The sequence below is a fragment of the Vipera ursinii genome (genome assembly GCF_947247035.1).
Source record: "Vipera ursinii genome assembly, chromosome: 1".
Classification (NCBI taxonomy): Eukaryota; Metazoa; Chordata; class Lepidosauria; order Squamata; family Viperidae; genus Vipera; species Vipera ursinii.
Genome location: NC_139512.1, coordinates 75,993,680 through 76,009,772, shown reverse-complemented (window position 1 = coordinate 76,009,772; position 16,093 = coordinate 75,993,680). Strand labels below are relative to the sequence as shown.

Sequence of the window (16,093 nt, the reverse complement as noted above, 5' to 3'; positions counted from 1 at the left end):
AGTGAAAGTGGTTAAGTGAAGTGGTCCCTAAATTAAATTGCGACTATCTTATGACCTTGAACTTTCCTCTGCTTTACTGATCTGCAAAAGTCATAAATACAGTATTGAAAAAATAACTCTAGGACCAATCCTTGCAACTGTGAATGGCTGTTAAACAGGGCAATTGCTAAACAAAGAGTAGCTGTAAGCATAAAAATCACATTTATTCTATAGATGTATAGGCGCTATTATCTGTGGTACTATAAATATGTGGGTTTTAACTTTTAAGACCCGTTAAAAGTCTGCATTCTTTTTTACTTCACAGCATTCTCAAATATAGTGTTTTTAAGAGTTCAAGTGGAGAGCCATATGTGTTAGAGGAAAAGCCTAGAAAGCAAAAGAGGGTTGGCCGCATATATAAAGGAGAAAAATTAAAGAGGCTATTTTCAAATATTAAAAGGCATTAACCATAAGGGTTACAAAAAGCTGGAAGTGTTTTTCTGCCAACTAAATATCAGCATATATTTCTAGACAGAGAAATATGAAAATATATTTTATTTTGTCCATTATTTCGTAACTGAATAATTAAAAGTTAAACTATAATTAGTTTTGCTGGTATTGAAATAACAGTGCACTGATACGAAGTACATTAAAGTTTCCATATAACGCAATTTTACTTTTATAGAATAGAAACTTTCTGTATCAATAAAGCAAGTTTAAACATCCAGTCATTTGTGACAGATGAGAGTATTAACTCCATCATACTGTTAGAGATAGGTCAAGAATCTGTGTCACCTCCTTATCTACAGAAGCTAAATATGGTCACAGATCTTTTTATGTGAATCTCTTTTATATCCGAAACATGTTTTATCTCTGTTTGTATGTATAAGTATGGAATTATCTACATACCATACCCGCCATCACTAAAGTCAAGCTAAATGAAGGATCAATAATATAAGAATACTCCAACAACAAGTGTTGTGTATACGTCCAGAATCAAGCATATAAATCAACACATTTTTAATCCAAAATTTGTATGGGTAGATTCTTCAAACAACGCAGACAATGAGAATTCAACAATTTAATTAGTGGATAAAACTGAACAAAAATTCCGTAACTGCTTAGGCAGTTCATGTAGTTTTCTGTACATTATAACATAACTGCTTGTATGAAAAGGGAGAACTAAGGCCAGTTAATTAAGTTAACTATAATTAAAGAGTATTCAGAAGTACCCATAACAATTAAAGTTACCCTACCACCACAGCAGCCCTCCAATCTTGATTGAGAGATTTGCATCTTCAAGGGAGAGAGGTCCTCAGGGTTTCACATTTTATTCTGAGTAGAACTTTATTAGTTAAAGCAGGGGTGTCAAACTGCTGGCCCACAGGCCGGATGCGTCACACAGAAGCCGCGCCCACTACATTGCCAGTAATGGCAAAACAGTCTCGATACGTTTGACATGTCTGAGTTAAAGCATTTTACAATTTGAAATGCTTAGTTTCCACATAAATGGTGAAGGTAGTGACATGCCAGTAGAACAATGTGACTTGTTTTATGGCCAAACCGGAGATCCATGAAAATGACTCCCAAATTCCTACCTTTCAATTTGCAGCTTTTTTTGCACACATTTTATAACTATCTGGAGCAAAAATCAAAGTAATTAAAAGGCTGATTCTCAAATTTCAGTGTTCCCAAATTCACATGCACACATACATTTAGGGGTGCAAGGGCTTGCCTTCAACCATATTTATATACAGTCATGGCCGAAATTGTTGGCACCCCAGAAATTTTTCCAGAAAATCAAGTATTTCTCACAGAAAAGTACTGCAGGAACACATGTTTTGCTATACACAGGTTTATTCCCTTTGTGTGTATTGGAACACAACAAAAAAAGGGAGGAAAAAAAGCAAATTGGACATAATGTCAAACAAAACTTCAAAAATGGGCTGAACAAAATTATTGGCAACCTTTCAAAATTGTGGATAAATAAGATTGTTTCAAGCATGTGATGCTCCTTTAAACTAACCTGGGGCAAGTAACAGGTGTGGGCAATATAAAAATCACACCTGAAAGCAGATAAAAAGGAGAGAAGTTCACTTAGTCTTTGCATTGTGTGTCTGTGTGTGCCACACGAAGCATGGACAACAGAAAGAGGAGAAGAGAACTGTCTGAGGATTTTGAGAACCAAAATTGTGGACAAATATCAACAATATCAAGGTTACAAGTCAATCTCCAGAGATCTAGATTTGCCTTTGTCCACAATGCGCAACATTATCAAGAAGTTTGTAACCCATGGCACTGTAGCTAATCTCCCTGGTTGTGGACAGAAGAGAAAAATTGATGAAAGGTTGCAACGCAGGATAGTCTGGATGGTGGATAAGCAGCCCCAAACAAGTTCCAAAGGAATGCAAGCTGTCCTGCAGGCTCAGGGAGCATCAGTGTCAGCGTGAACTATCCGTTGACATTTAAATGAAATGAAACGCTATGGCAGGAGACCCAGGAGGACCCCACTGCTGACACAGAGACATAAAAAAGCAAGATTACAGTTTGCCAAAATGTACTTGAGTAAGCCAAAATCCTTCTGGGAAAACGTCTTGTGGACAGATGAGACCAAGATAAAGCACATCATTGGTAAAGCACATCATTCTACTGTTTACCGAAAACGAAATGAGGCCTACAAAGAAAAGAACACTGTGCCTACAGTGAAATATGGTGGAGGTTCAATGATGTTTTGGGGTTGTTTTGCTGCCTCTGGCACTGGGTGCCTTGAATGTGTGCAAGGCATCATGAAATCTGAGGATTACCAAAGGATTTTGGGTCGCACTGTAAAGCCCAGTGTCAGAAAGCTGAGTTTGCATCCGAGATCTTGGGTCTTCCAGCAGGACAATGACCCCAAACATACGTCAAAAAGCACGCAGAAATGGATGGCAAGAAAGCACTGGAGAGTTCTGAAGAGGCCAGCAATGAGTCCAGATCTGAATCCCATTGAACACCTGTGGAGAGATCTTAAAATTGCTGTTGGGAAAAGGCGCCCTTCCAATAAGAGAGACCTGGAGCAGTTTGCAAAGGAAGAGTGGTCCAAAATTCCGGGTGAGAGGTGTAAGAAGCTTATTGATGGTTATGGGAAGCGACTGGTTTCAGTTATTTTTTCCAAAGGGTGTGCAACCAAATATTAAATTAACGGTGCCAATAATTTTGTCCAGCCCATTTTTGGAGTTTTGTTTGATATTATGTCTGATTTGCTTTTTTTCCTCCCTTTTTTGTTGTGTTCCAATACACACAAAGGGAATAAACCTGTGTATAGCAAAACATGTGTTCCTGCAATACTTTTCTGTGAGAAATACTTGATTTTCTGGAAAAATTTCTGGGGTGCCAACAATTTCGGCCATGACTTTAGATGATACACCACCAAATCAATCTTGTATGTCAAATATGAATTAGCTCAGACACGGTCTTTTCCAAACAGTACTAAGTAATTATAATTAAAATTAGTTTAGCTGGCATAAATTTTGATCACTGCTACTTTTATCACATTTACTAAATGAAAAGTAGATCATAAACAACTACATTCTGGAATTTTCTATTTTTAAAATGCAATTATTTTAAAATATTTCACAACATAATGACTACATGCCAGAGAATACAGTCCATATGACATGTGGATGCAGTCAGATGTCCATTTGTTTTCCTCTCCTTACATCCAGCTTAATCTGCTCCAAATTTGAGATGAAGATAGCAAAAAGAATACAAATCATCTAAACCTGTGTCTATTTGATGAATAAAATTCTAAGAATACCACTTAAGAGTCAATTAGGGAGCTGTATGGAAAGGAACTACATTTAAAAAGCAACATACTAATTGCTAATAAATTCAGAAGTTTATACACTCAATTCTATATGCTGCTCTAAATCAAAGTTTTCATGTCCTAAAATATAAAATATTCCCATATAAATAATTTCTAAGTAGTCTTATATATCTATGAAAATAAACCTTTTAGCACAGCAACTATCCTTTGACTGTTTCATCAAATATTTCAACTGATATATTACTTATATTGTAGTATCCTTATATTAAATTATATAATGATATATTACCACTGATGAATTTCTAAGGTACTTTTATCAGTACTATATAGTTTATTATAAAAAATCAGTAGTGTATACTTTTAAGTTTGTTCATTAAATAAAAATCACGTAACATGCAAAATCTGATTTCCATTTATTAGGACAGAAATTTCTTTAATTTAAAGTGTTTTGATAAACATATCAATTACATCACTTAAAACATGTATCTGAAATTTCTCCAATGCTAAAAACCCATTTGCTTAAAAACATTTCCTTCATCAAATGTTAAATACAAACCTGTATTTTCTTTAACAAAAAATCATCTTGAAGTATTTACTATGAAGTTTAAGGGAAGTTCTTTAAATAATTTCTTTAAGATAACATCTTAAACGTATCTATTTAAAATAACCTCCTTAGTTGTAGTGAAGAACCTAGGAACAATTTATGTTCAAAAGCATGACACGGTTGTCACAGCATTTCATTACAAGTGGCAACACTTAAACTCCAGCATCTAAACAATTATTTGGCAAAAAGAACAGTCTATAAAGTTTTGGAACATGGGAAGTACATAATAGTATATCGCAACAGTATAATATGCAAAGCTGTTAAAAGTATAAGGGAGACATTCAATTGCACTTTCCTCTGTAGGCAGCAGAAGTATTGATGAAGCCTGCAGATGCAGCAACAGAACTGTCCATAAAAAGCCAAGACAGCTGTTGCCATGGCTACTATAAGTCAGTTTATCAGAAAAAATATTGGGATTACTCAGAAGTTTGGGTTTAAAAGATACTTAAGCTTGGATGGCTAATTGACTGAAGAGATCAACTATGATTCTGCATCCAAATATATTGTCTTCAAATAGCCATGGTTAACAATACTAGGATACACAGCAGGAGGGGAAAAGAATGAATCAATGCCTTTCTGCTAGTGCTCCTTCTCTTCAAGTACTGACAGTTTGTGTTCCATATGCAGTCAAAAAACAAAACACACAGCATATTTTCAGTTTATGTGAGGGTTGGTGATTTAAAAAAAAATATATATATAGCCCTATCGCCAGTCAAAAAGAGTGATCAAAATGTTTAGGTCTCATAAATTTTCATTTTATCACTTACACATTTAATCTTTCCTCACTGTTTTCCTATTCAGTGCAACAAGAGAGTTTTAAAACCCATTTTTATTTTCATGGTGAGAACTATTTTATTCCACTGAAAGGGTAGAAATTAAACTTCACTCAGTTGCTATGCATTGCTTGTTCTACCATCAAAAGACAGAAGTGTAACATTTAGAAGTGAAATGGGAAGGTAGTAATGGTTAACATCTTGCAGGAAATTAGATGTAAGCTGTGTTAATAAGCAATACAAAAGTCACTATGGATCCCAACCATTACCATTATCCCAACCGTTACCTCCCGTATTGATTACTGTAATGCTCTCTACATGGGGCTGCCCTTGAAGACCACCCGGAGGCTTCAGCTGGTGCAGAATGCAGCTGCACGGGTTGTGATGGGAGCTTCCCGATACTCCCATATTACACCCCTCCTGCGTGAGCTGCATTGGCTACCAGTTGCCCTCCGGGTGAGATTTAAGGTGCTGGTACTTACCTTTAAAGCCCTACATGGCTTAGGTCCGGGATACTTGCAGGACCATCTGCTGCCGGGAACAAATTCCCATCGTCCAGTACGCTCACACAGAGAAGGCCTCCTCAGGGTACCGTCAGCTAGGCAATGTCGGCTGGCGACCCCCAGGGGGAGGGCCTTCTCTGTGGGAGCACCAACCCTATGGAATCAGCTCCCCCCTGAGCTTCGGATAGCCCAAAACCTCCAATCCTTTCGCCGCGGCCTCAAAACACACCTGTTCCACCAAGCTGACCTAGACTGACAGGCATTTCAATTAATTTATATTTAGTATTTTTAATTCATTTTAAAATTCTCTAATTTTTATTGCACTGATGTTCTCAATTTTCATTTTATCTTGATTTATGTACTTATTATATGTTTTATTGTGAGCCGCCCTGAGTCCTTCAGGAGATAGGGCGGGATATAAATCCCATCAATAAATAAAAATAAATAAATAAATAAAAACTAAGCAGAATTCCATATCCCTTTGCTCCATATACATTTCCCAAGCCCATTCTACATTTGCTAGTATCTTCTATCTTATGGAGAAGATTTGGGGAACACACTGGCAAGGAGGCTAGTGCATTCCTCTGGACTGCATATATACATTGTTGAAAACAAATACTGCATCTATTATTGTCTAGACCAGGGGTGTCAAACTCGCGACGTCACGTGACGTCGCACGACGTATCGGAGCTTTTTCCCTATTGCCGGCAATGGGGTGGGCATGGTTTTGTTGTGACGCATCCGGTCCGTGGGCCGGCAGTTTGACTGATAAAATATTGGATTTGTCCTAAGTAACTAAATATTGAGTCTGTATGGAATACGTTTCCAACCAGTGAAGCCTTTGTGTAAATGCACATTTTACTGCCCACTCTGAGTAACTTGAATATACTACATACTATAATCCTAAAATTCCCACCTTTCATTTCCACCATGAGATGAATTCTGGTTTTAGACAAACACTGCCAGAGTTGTTTGTAGAAGGTAATGAGGTAAAGTATTAAATAGGAGGCCACTCCTCACATTTTCAAAGTTGAATTTCCTATAAACAACAGCCTATACAAAATCATGGCATTACTGTGTTAAATAACTGCCTTGCATTTAAAAAAAACTTTCAAAATTTGATCAATAATATAATGTAACGATTAAGCTTTATCTGTTCTAAATATAAATAAGGTTTATAAATGCAATTATTTCTATATAGATCTCAAGTTCCTTTAAAAGTTTGAAGCCTTAACATTAAGTCATTTCCCAGGTTTTACTTTTAAAGAAGTAATACAAGATTAAATTTTCAGAACATATACCGGTAATAAGGATAAATATTAAAAAGTTCACTTCATATTTATTCATTAAGCATTTTTATGTTGCCAGTATCAAAAACAAATCTAGCAACTTACATAGAAAAAATACAATATAATGTCCCATAAAAAACACTACAAGAATTGAAAGAAGATAAAAATATGACATCAAATGAAATGAGAGTGTAACTCTCGGAAACCACTTGCAAAAGAATTTACAAAAGAACTTGCAAAAACACAGCAAAGAGGTTTTTCTTCTTAAAAGATTCCCAATGAATAACACAAATTAACAACCAGAGGATGTTTAAATACCATAGCTATTGTAGGAATTGTTTGTGATCATCTTTTCAAACATCCATGGATCTATAAACAAATTAAGACAAGTTTAATTCTTGAAATACTTTATTAAAATATTTGTGAGCAATAACAAACATAAATAAAATAAAGATAAATAAAATCTACAATACTTATAAGTTTAATAGTAAAGAAGCCAGTTATGGTGCCCAATCTAACATCCAAAGCAATAAGAAAGTAACTTGGGAATGTCTTCATTCTCTGACATATTTCTGGTCAACATGTTCCTTCCACGTACACAATTATCTGCAAACATATCACTCTCTAAATATCTACATAACTTAAAATATAACATTCACAAAATACTTTCAGCCAGAGACAAAATTAATCAATTTCTCTTTGCAATTAATGGACTTTCAGGACCACCTCTCTCAACCTATCCCATAGATTCTCACAAAAAGAACCCCCAAAGTTCCCTATACTGTGATTGTCTCCTGTGTTATGGAATGAACCTAACTTTCTGGCCTTCAAAAAAAAAACCTCCTCTCAAAACATGGCTTTTCTGTGGAACTAATGCTATGATGGCTACCACCTACAGTCTACAAAAGTAGGGAACATTAAACAGCATTATGTAAATAAATAAAAATCTTTACTCCAAAATTCCTTACTCCTTTAAATTATCAATTTATGTCAGACCATATTAGTCCAAGTTCTGAACTTCAACAACTGTATGCAAAATGTGAAACTTGAACTACTGAAGAAGCAGTGATCTCTCTTTGCACCATGCATTCTTTAAAAAGACAAACTATTCAAAAGGTAAGAAAGAATTGATTCATATCCAAAATTTACAAGGAACCATGTAAAACAGCAATGTAGGGCCATTATAACATTACAGTCAGCTGAATTTTTATAACAGCACCATGAATTTAAATGTCCAAACGTTAAAATATTCTGATGAAACCAAGACTTAACTACTGCTTATCTATTAAGTTAGCTCAGATATCACAAAGATTATAAATCACATTGCTGATTTATCATGGAAGTTTGCCCACTGGTATCATTCATTAAAAGTGAAAAGAATGAAAACATGTATCTTTAACTGTATGAGTTTCAACTTCAATATTGCAATTCTATACATGTTTACTGAGAAATTATTCCCACTGATTTCTACAGACTTCTAGTTAAGTACAAAGTTTAATAATTTTTAATTAGGACTAATATGGAATAGAATAAACTGTGCAAATTAATACCCTGAATAATTAAGTTCACAATAAATTTTAGTGTTGAATCTATTCCAAAAATACCGAACAAATTCACCACAATTTAAACTCTATAGGTGCTTTACAATTAGAGTGCTAGTTCTTAGAAAAATGTTTCCTCCATATAAATGTGAAATGAAACAGTAAAACCCAGTAAAACTTTGCTTTAGTATTATGTTATTACTACAATAGAAGAAATATATGATCCAAAAGTGCAATGAAACTTTTCCATAAGCTAAAAAAAGAAAAAACTCCACCCAAACTTATATTCAAGTTGCATTATTTCAATTAATTTTTAAGCATGCAATTAGATCTGATCCCACTAAAATTAAAATGAGTTTAAGAGGTGGGTTACATTAAAATTATTGAAATTTAAGTATTTTTGTTTTTACAAGAAATAAATATTGAAGCCAATTAGTGAACACTTATGAAGTACCAAAAATGTTTAAGTGTTTCAATATCAAAATAACTTATTTTAATAACACACTGAAAGAGAAAATAAGCTGATTCCATGCTTAGTCATTGTTTCAAATATAGTCTAAATCTGCCTCACTCAACTGATGCTCCAAATTTATTGGAGTTCAACAGTCTTAATATCCCAGGGGGCATGGCCAGTGGGAGTCAGGTCTAACCAGTCTACAGTAAGCTGATCTTGAAAACATGTCCCTATATTGATACCAAGTATCACATACATTTGTGTTTGCAGTGGAAAAGCATTGTGTTCTGCACCCTGTAATAAAATGTAATAATTCATTATATTTACTTTGAAAGAATATAAACAAAAAGGCAGAAGAAAGTCTGCCTCAGTTTCCCTGCATTTAAAACATGTCTATTCAAAAGACCAACCAAACTTTATATAGAAGTACAACCTTAAGGAAGTAAACAATTTGATCAGTTTTGAAGACCATCAAATGTAAGTAGTCAAACAGAACATACCCCAATTCTGCTTAAAAGGTACATCTTCAATGCTGCATATCAGAGAAATGTCAAGATAGCTTTTGCCCCTTATTTTCCCATAAATACCCAAACTTAGACCAGTAGCCTAAATTCTTGGCAGTTGTTATACAAATCAAAAGAACAAAACTTGCAAACCCCCTCCCCCACAAATGGTCCATTTTTAAAAGAAGCATAAGAATGTACTATTTTCATTTTTCTAAACTACTACAGCCACTATTGTAGAAGAGATCTGAAAAGTTAAACCTGAATTTATCATTTAAGAAAAATTATGCTTCTACAATGTATTTTTATTATTATTTTAGAGATACTTTCCAAAGTTTCTTACCCACTTACATTAATCAAATCCAAAGTAAGAATTCAGAATTGTGAGGAAATTCTTAGAATGTGTAAAAATAAATGATTTTATTTAAAATTCTTAGTATCCTTTTATGCAGTAAGACAATATTTTGTGAAAAGTATTTTTAAAAACTATAGTTTAAAGTTAGAGATTTGCAAAGTTCCTCACACGTTTTAGCAAGATCACTGGTGTTTATGACAGCTAACTTCAGTTTCCCCTTAAATACCAGCATGGTAAATGAAACTTTCAATCCCATTTCACCTTACTTTCCACAAGAAAAGAACATTCAATATTCATTAATATACTCAGATTGTAGTGGTCACTATACTTAGGCCATTAGAAAAGAAAAAAGAAAAAAGAAAAGAAATAGTTAGAAAGTGAAACCATACAAGTTCTGCCAAAGGAAATGATAAATAAAATGCAAGCAGGTCTATGAAAAAGAGTTCCTAAAACTTTTATTCTCTTTCTATAAAACCTTCTGGTGTCAGAATTTTAATTTCAAAAAATGGTGCAATTCCAAAAATACAATAGAAATTTGTATGTTTGGCAAAATACTGGCCTACGATATTACAGGATCATATACCGGTATGTATTTTCAAAATTGTTAATAACGCTTGTCCTAAAGCTGCTGCTACCCTTTAGTCTTACAGAGTAACAGTATTTCAACACTGAGCTGGAACTACACTTTTACTGAATACTGTACTATAATAATAATTTACTCTGATTTGCATGCCTAAGTTTTCTAATTTCAAATCTAATGTTATTCAGTAGAAAAGCACATAGCTTTATCATTACGTTTAGAATATCCTACCTCATATTTATACTATGTTTTGTATGACAAAGTCTTAACTTTTTAAGATATTCTTACTGAAAATACATCTATAAAACCCAATCTCGACAGCAAAGATCTCTAAACCATAATCAAGAACATAAGATTTCACTAATTTATTAATTCATCAAAGTGTGCAAATGATTAGAGAAGTTTATTGCAAACATCACACAGTAAATGGCAACAACACATTTATCTGGGAGTTGTTTTCACTAATTTTACTAACAATTTATTCTCTACATAAATGTGACTTATAATCTGCAATTTAAATGGAATGACATCCTCACACCTTTCAGAACATCCTTGTCACCAGCAAACCTCTTCATTACACAGTATCCCAAAAGCATCACAAATAAATGCATACTGGTCATAAAGCCTCATTTTTCTGTCACTTGGTTTAAGTGTGTTGATCCAATGCATTTTGTATTCATAACAAAAAGTATTAATTGTTTAATCCTGAAACTAACAACTGAACTGCAGACATGTAAAAGTGGGGGAGGGACAGAATCCCATCTGTAGTAAGCTCGGAATAACAAAGAGGAAAAAAACATCGAAAAGTAACAAGCTACACAGGCACAAAACCACCAGACCAAATGGCAGTCCCACATACACCCCTACTCTTTTGTACCTAATAACAGAGAAATGGCAGGAAAAGAAAGGGAGAAGAGAGAAGGTCCACCTCTCTAGTCACTGCAAACGTGCCAGAGCAGGAGTGTGAAATCCCAAAGGTGTCCTTGCACTGAGCTTTGTATCCATGCAAAATGGGCTGCCCCAGGGTGAGGGGGGCAAGAGAGACTTCAGAATAACAAGTTGCTGAAGAAACGGAATTTTCCCAGCACTACTCGGGCTACCAAGACAAATTAAAGGCAAAGGGGGGTGGGGGTGGGGGGTGGGAAGGAGAAGGGAGGAGAGGAAAAATCGCCGCCGCAGCAGCTTTTACTACGAAGCCTGGATCATCAAAGCAAGAGCATCTTCCAAGGTAATAAAACTTCCTCGGCGGCAGCATCGGGGAAGAAAATGAACCCCCCCCCCCCACAGAAAACGGCCTAGAAAAAGATCATCCTGGGGAAGAGGGGGGGAAATCGTCCTCTCCCTTCCTCTCTTTGCAAATGTGTCATTTCTCTCCCCCCCCCCCACACACACACAGACACACACTCCAATGTGTCACCTAACCCCTCCCGCTCCACCACCACCACCACCTCCTCCTCCTCCTCCTCCTCACAGAAACTTACTTCAATCCTCACAGGTGACAGAGAAAGGACATGCCCCCTTCCCGCATCCCTAGGCGCTATACCTCCGGGTGGGTGGTTGGGGGGGGGGAGAGGAGAGGAGGGATTACCCTGAAGTTGTGGCTCCTCATCTCCAAGTTGGCTCCGGAGTCTTCCATGGTGGACTCCCTCCTCCCAGCGCGCACCCACCCCATCCACCCTTTTCGCTGCTATTCCCCCCCCCCCCCGAAACTCCCGAGGCAGGCAACAGAGGACCGGGGGGGCCGAGAGGGGGAGAGAAAGAAAGGGAAAAGAGGGGAGGAGGAGAAGAGAATATCCAAAAGGTGGGATACTACACCCTGCTGGTGGTGGTGGTGATGTTGCCGCCGAGGTGGTCTGGCTGGGGTCCCCCTGGCAGGACCTCTCTTTGAGGGGAAAGGAGTCCTCTTCATAGGGAGAAGGCGGTGCAGCTGCTCCTCTGGGCCTCCCTGTCCCCCTCTTCTTGGCTCCTCTCTCTCCTCCTCCTCTCACTTTCTTTAATCTAAGCTGGGAGTGGAAGATGGTTGGTTGGTTGCTCCCTCCTCCTCCTCCTCCTCCTCCTGCTTTTCTCTTCTCTCTCTCTCCTCTGAGGGGTCCTTTTCCTTCCCCTTTCCCAGGGGGGCTCCTCCTGCAGAGGGGAGGAGGGCACAGGCAGGAAGAAAGGAACGAAGCAGAAGAGGCGCAGAAGAAGAGAAACTGTGACACAAAAACAAGCCGAGAAGCTGAACTCTTCTTCAATCCCATTCACCCGGCCCGGCCGCAGCACCCGCACGCCTGAATCCCTCCGCCACCGGCCTCCGTTTTTTGCTTGGCTTTGCTTTGCTTTCGCCTGGCCTGCCAGCGGCGCGCGCGCTCCTGACTCCCTCGCTGCCCGCGCGCCCCCGACACAACTCTCTCGCACACAAACGCGGCTACTTCGGCCGCTCTCCGAAGCGAAGAAGGAGCCGAGGTTGGGGAACCGAAGCGGAGGAGGAGGAGGAGGAGGCCTCCCCCTCGGCCGGCCTCCCCACCTTATCTCCCTATGAATGAAGGAGGAAGGGAGGGGGGGGTGGCCGGCCTGCTCGGGGAGAGGAGGGGGCGCCTCAAGGCTTCTCCAGAGGGACTACTTGACGTGTCGGTGCAGCGAATTTATTTCCCTTTGCCTAAGGAACGGGCTGTGGTGCGGCACCCATTGCCTAGGGAAAAAACCCGGATGTAAAGTGAGTGAAACTAAAGTAGAGTGAAGTAGGGCAGCAAACTCTCGCAGAGCGGCAGCGGCAGCAGCGGTGGCAGGAAAAGATCACGCACCGGGGCAGGCAGAGGAGGGAGGGAGGGAGGAAACGAAGAAGGGCTCAGGCACTGGGGCAGGCGGTGGGAGCGGCGGCAGCAGCAAGAGGAAACCAGAAGTGCGAGCATCTTTTTTTTTCCCTCCCTATTGCAAGTGGCTCTGCGCAGGAAGCGGATACACTAAGGAATGTGGAGAAATGCAGCCGAGCATCCTCGCTCGCTCGCCCCCCCCACCCCGCCCCAATGTAAAGGATTCTGCACAGGAAGCGAATGCACCAGGGCAATAGGAAAAGAACAACAACAGCAGCAGCAGCGGCGGCAGCGAACATGCTGGTAGTGTCCTCGCAAACGTGCTCTTCACCCATTTGCAAAAGAATCTGTACAGGAAGTTGATGCACCAAAGACAGGAATAATAATAATAAAAAAAAAGAACAATCGCCCCAATGCAAGGGGCTTCGCACAGGAAGTTGATGCACCAAGGGCAGCGGCAACACACAGGCATCTTTAGCCTGGCGTACGGGATTTTTGCACAGGAAGCTGACATACCGGAGGAGGGAAAGGGGTGTGAGAGACCCAAGAATTCTCACCATCATCCCAAAGCGAGGAGCTTGTACAGGAAGTTGATGCAACAGGGCAGTAAGGGCTGCGAGGTTGGGGGGGGTGGGGGTGGGGAGTAGGGAAGGAGGAAAAACAAAACTATACATGCACCATGCTAACAATGGAAAGAGCCCTCAGATTCTACCTAGTCGAAAGAAAATAACGGTGCAATAAATGGAGGTCATTGCTACAAAGTTAACATATTTAGGACGGCTGGGTAAAATTAAAGGACTGGGGGAGTTCTTGAGTGACTTAATGGACAAGCTGAGGTTATAGAACCATAGCTGACCACAAACCAGCCGACCATGTTTTAATTGAATGTATTGTGTGAACTAAGTGAGGGTTAGTTAATGGTTGTATTGCTTGAGCATAAGCAGTTGGACCAATTTAGCAATCCCTGGAAAGCATCTTGTGCAAACACCACCAGAGAAATAACTTGCTAGTGTACCAAAGTAAAAGAAAGATGTATCATATTAGCATCCCAGGCATAACTTGAGTGAGCAGCGTGTACTCTACGAAATCAATACGTATGTTTACTTACTTAATTATAAGATTCTTTTCCTACCTGTGATTATTTTGTTTATTTTATTTATTGAAGTTTATAATGACTGTTTTGTTCATAAGATTGTCTGAACAACAGAAAACTTCTGTAATTCTAACATTAGAAATTAAATTAACACAAAGTAAAAATAAGATTTATCTTTGTTATCCAATGTTAGATATGTTTGAAATCGTGTTGGAATTGCAATAGTTTTATCATAACTTTCTGTTGATAAATATATAGTTTTCATACGCTGTATACTTGTACTATGTTTTGAATTAAGTACTCAGATCAATTAACTTTGATCAAACTGAATTCTACATATTTTGCTAAAATTCATGCAAAAGAAATCTCTGATATTTCATATAATTGTGAATAAATTATCAATTTATATATTATCAGTACTGTACTAATTTTTGCCAGGTTGTGTCAAACTATTTGCAGTACATGAAAAACTTAATGACTTGACAAATATATTTAGATTCATGATGTTAGATGTAATGTTATGGTTTGTTCTCAGTTTCAACTATCCATTGCGTTGATTATGCTTAAATCAAAAGTTAAAAGTTTAATATACTTTACGTATGCATAGGCTTAATGCGAACATTTAAAGTTTTTTGTGAGTCTGATAACATAAATTTGTTAGTCATTTACTATTTAATAATTAGATCATATAGCCATCAATTTCAAAGGCAGTAGGCCATTTAACAGCGGCTACAAGGGAATAATAATAGTTCATGTGTTAAAGCTATGGCATATTTCCTTAAGCTATATAGCAGGGGTCGGCAACCTCGGCTCTTTTATGACTCGTGGACTTCAACTCCCAGAATTCCTGAGCCAGCATAGCTGGCTCAGAAATTCTGGGAGTTGAAGTCCACGAGTCATAAAAGAGCCGAGGTTGCCGACCCCTGCTATATACCATGGTTTATAAATCAAAATACTTCAGTTGACAGAATACATATTATCCCAAATAAATCACTGCAGTAGTTAATAAGATGTATAAACCTCTTAATTGAGCTGGATTCAGTTTTAGACTAAATTTAAGTTTAGTTCACCCTTATTAAAAATGTTTCAGATACTATTCTCATCTTTAGATAAGCTACAAATTGAAGAGCTCTATGGACAGGTTGAGATGATGCTACTTACATTCTCATTAAGTAATCTGGTTAACACAAAGTGTGCTTGGGCATCTCAAGCAATTTCATTAATTTCAGTACATCTCCAAAGATTGGATCCAGCTCCCACTGTCTTTTGGGGCTGCAGTAAGGAAAGCTGTCTTGAACAAACATTTTTTAAAGTTTATGATCTTTATTTGATCAATATTTTTGTGGGAAAACTGGATGAATTAATTGTACAATTACTATGCAATAATTACAAGTAAAGGATGAGAGTAATATGGCAGTAACATATTTTATTATCTTAGTCTTTCTGCTGATGTTTAAAATAAGAAGCAGTTTGAGTCATTCTGTGATAGTAAAGCTTCCAGCAACTATAGGCATGTTGATTCAGTTTTGTTTATCACAACTTTTAATTGGGCAATAGAGGGGAAGCCACAGATTCCAAAGAACTGATAACCTTAGACCAGGCATGTCAAACTGCCGGGATTCATCATACTAAAACCGCACCCACCCCATTGCCGGCAATGGGGGAAAAGTCGCGATTCGTGGCACGACGTCACGTGACATTGCGAGTTTGACATGCCTGCCTTAGACAATATTACTTTGTTGTTTTGTATTGGTGAGAAATTGGCTAATGTAAAGATTTTCTTTAAGTGAATATTTGTTGATTTTCTATAAGTGTATTTTGT

The 16,093-nt window shown here is 37.9% G+C and overlaps 1 protein-coding gene across 1 annotated transcript in view; it reads right to left on the bottom strand.

Annotated features, from left to right (window-relative positions):
- PHF21A (PHD finger protein 21A) overlaps positions 1–12,627 on the bottom strand; it is a 137,704-nt gene extending 125,077 nt beyond the window's left edge. The window contains exon 1 of the mRNA XM_083371049.1: positions 12,202–12,627. The gene's annotated coding sequence lies outside the window, so the exon portion shown is untranslated. The remainder of the gene's footprint in view (positions 1–12,201) is intronic.
- Between the last annotated feature and the right edge of the window lie 3,466 nt (positions 12,628–16,093).